Source organism: Coffea eugenioides, chromosome 4, assembly GCF_003713205.1.
Source record: "Coffea eugenioides isolate CCC68of chromosome 4, Ceug_1.0, whole genome shotgun sequence".
NCBI classification, from domain to species: domain Eukaryota; kingdom Viridiplantae; phylum Streptophyta; class Magnoliopsida; order Gentianales; family Rubiaceae; genus Coffea; species Coffea eugenioides.
The window spans coordinates 29,105,067-29,108,715 of NC_040038.1; the positions used below are offsets into that span (position 1 = coordinate 29,105,067).

At 39.1% G+C, this 3,649-nt stretch overlaps 1 non-coding gene across 1 annotated transcript; it reads left to right on the top strand.

Moving 5' to 3' along the window:
- The first annotated feature begins 1,715 nt into the window (after positions 1-1,715).
- TRNAM-CAU lies at positions 1,716-1,787 on the top strand. The gene has a single exon. It is a non-coding gene; the product is annotated as a tRNA-Met (tRNA).
- The last annotated feature ends 1,862 nt before the right edge of the window (positions 1,788-3,649 follow it).

Consider the following 3,649-nt stretch of genomic DNA (forward strand, 5'->3'; position numbering starts at 1 on the left):
TCCAATATATATCCTTAATTTTCTAAAAATTCACCAATGCTAGAAAAATCATCTTAAAACTATAACTGCTCATAAAATCCACTAAGAAAATATTTCTAAGCCAGAAAATGCAGAAAACATGCAATTAAGGGGTAATAAACCCTAGGACAATAATTAGGGTTTTACGGGTTCTCACAGTACCACTCCCCTCCATTGCTGTTTAACTTGATTTCTGCTCTGCAATCTGTTTATTTGTTCGAGACGAGGGTGTACTTTATCACACTCGTTCTCTAGTCTGTTCATATGCCAATTTACTATGTAAAATTTGAATCTGTTATCTGTGTCTGAATCTGTTCGGATTTCTATGATCTATGAGCTCAATCCTGTGGCTAAGTTATTCGAGTCGGGCCGGCAAGGGCCTGGACGATTAGATAACGAACCACGGTAGTCTGTTCGGGGATTTTTGGGTATTGAGACCCTTGATTCCGGTATACTCGAGTATTACCATTTCTGTTCGGTTACGGTGAGCGGGCCCGGTAAAGGGGTGTTTGGTGGACGGAATTCGGTGTAAAGAGGGGTCTACGGACGCGTTGGTTCTATATGCGTTGACGGAGAGTCAACCGGTTTGGATCAAGTACTGCGCTGGAAATTTGGCTCCTGAGAGCCACCCGTATCCTTCTGATTTGAATCATTAGTTCCTTTGCTTTACATCTGACATGTGTATCTGATTTGTTAAATGTGAAATGCCATGACTTTATTGCTATCTGTTTGGTACCTCATTGAGCGCAAGCTCACCCCGTTCTGTTCCTTTTGTTTTCCTTACAGGAAAAATAAATACTTTTGGACTGGATTTGATAATCGGTTGCCGACTTGAGCTAGTTGGACATATCTTTTGTATAGCTCATGTATTAAAACCCTAAATGTACTTTTGGTCCGTTTCTCTTTTGGATTTGGCAAACCGTACATGTATCCACTTTTGAATCACTTTGGTATGCCCCTTTTGGGAAGTATATGCTGACTTGTGAGATGTAAATATTTGCTTGACGTTTGGTTGGGTTTTGACGTGTCGGTTCCTCTTCATGGCCGACTCCGACTTTGTTTTTCTTATTTTGTGGGTTCGACTGGTTTTCACGCGGTTGTATGACCTGAAAAGTATTAGATCGCGCTAATCTGATCCGTAGTCCTGGCGAGAGCTGGGCAGGCAGTCCGCCAACCCCTTTGGTTCGCCTTAGGGGAAAGTGGGGCTGCACTACCAATGGTTCCAAGACTTTTGTAGGCGCAAACATCATGTCATATACATCATTATTTATATATATCATTTGATGTATAGATGGTTAAGTTCGGACATATACACGGTTTGCCAAATCAAAAGAGAAAACGCCCCAAAAGTACACTTAGGGTTTTACTACATGAGCTATACAAAAGATATGTTCAACTAGCTCAATTTGGCAGCCATTTGTCAAATCCAGACCAAAAGGGTTTATTTTCCTGTAAGGAAAACAAAAGGAACAGAAAGGGGTGAGCTTGCGCTCAATGAGGTACCAAACATATAGCAATAAAATCATGGCATTTCACGTTTAGCAAATCAAATCAAGTACACATGCCAGATATAAAGCAAAAGAACCAATGATTCAAATCAGAAGGATACGGGTGGCTCTCAGGAGCCAAATTTCCAGTGCAGTGCTTATGTATAGTTTAGGTGACCACTCTTAAAGGAGGTGTGGATATATTTGCACATCAGAGTGGCGCAGCGGAAGCGTGGTGGGCCCATAACCCACAGGTCCCAGGATCGAAACCTGGCTCTGATACCACCTGTGACGACCCCACTTCTCCCTAAGGCGAACCAGAGGGTTGGCGGGTCGCCTGCCTAGCTCTCGCCAGGACTCACGCAAGCAAACCGACCAAATATCCACGTACAACTTAAACCAAAACACAATTCGCCATCCGAACATGCCAACTTTTAAGCGGCTTGAATACTAAAACACATTAACTTCAAAGATAACAGCATCCGGAGTTAGCCAATTGGAGGCTCCTACACACCTCACGCATTACATTCAAGAAGTAAAGTCTTACAGTTTCCAAAACATAAAATCTCAAACAGCCCGAGTATATATACACATACAAGCCAAATATTATAATCAGGGTTTACACTTTTCCAGCTTCAAGTGGCAATCCCAAAACAAAACTATATCGTTCAATTCAAGTACATTACAAGCCACAAAACGAAGTAGATACATTCTTAAGAAGATATAAGTAGCTCAGACTTCTCAAACCTCAAGACCTGTCAAGGAAAACAAATAAACGTGGGGTGAGCTAACGCTCAGTGGTGCCCCAAAATCATGCAATCACTTGAAACAATTAACACGTATTGATTCGACTGAAGTAAACAAATAGGGAAGCAATAATATTCGAGTATACCTTAGACTGGTCGAGGGATTCACCCAACGACATTACGTCCAACACTTATATTTATAGACTGGTCGAGGGATCCACCCGACGATTTTACGTCCAGCACTTGATTATTATAGACTGATCGAGGGATCCACCCGACGATTTTACGTCTAGCACTTGATCTATTATTATAGACTGGTCGAGGGATTCACCCAACGACTTTACGTCTAGCACTTGAATTCACTAAAAAAAAAATATTTTACGCAAGTCACCACTCGAAAGGCTAGTGTGATAAAGTACACATTGCTCACTTCGATGGGTCAAAACCACTTCACAGTTATAACATAGCAAGTAAATAAAGCACTTTAATCACATAGCCATGAAACAAGCAAGGACACTCACCAAGAGTGAAGTTCAGATGTCAAATTGGGAATCAAATTCCGCTTCCTCGCAATATCCTAGAATATCAAATATTGAAACTATAAGCTTCTATTCAGTCTTTAGGCTCAAATAGATTGAGGTTTATCTAATATATTGCTAGTTTACTTTCCCTTAGAAAAATCAAGAATCTCCATAGGTTGAATCTTGACGAAAGTAGAAGAATTGTTTCCTTTAGTTTTTCCTTGGAATACTTTTCTTAAAGAAAATACTATTATTATTTTCTTAAAATAAGTCGGCAAGCTATTTAATATCGAGGCTAAGAGTATACCTTGAGAAAAAGTTCTTTTGAGTGGTGGTGCTTGCAAAATTTATTGCTAAGGTTTCAAGATAAGGTTTCTTATACAAACGTTGCTAAAGCTGTTTTGCTAAAAGAAAATAATGTCTCTCTTGCCGAGCGAGTTTCTATACATATAGCTAAGGTGATCAAGACTCACCCTTTAAAACTTTTCCTTAGTTACAACTAGCCTTAAACGATTTATAAAGAAGGAAGGAAATTGAAACAAACTAAGGTTTTAAGTCTTGGAGAGTTATTTTTCCCAAATAAATAAGGCTAGTCTAACTTAAGGGTTAAAAGTCATGTTGCCCAAGTTTTTAAGTCAAAAAAAAAAAATATATATATATATATAATATTAGACACTATGTTTAGTCGTACTATGCTAAAATTGTACCGTTCAAGACTTAGAGTAAAATGTTTTTCAATTACTTAGTCAAGCGTTTACTTGGAGTCACAAGGTTGGTACAACTTCTCACATTTTCGATTCCAATCCAAAAATCACATTTTCTCAATATTGCACAATTAGAACTTAAACCGTAATAACACTAGGGCTCGTTAATTCAT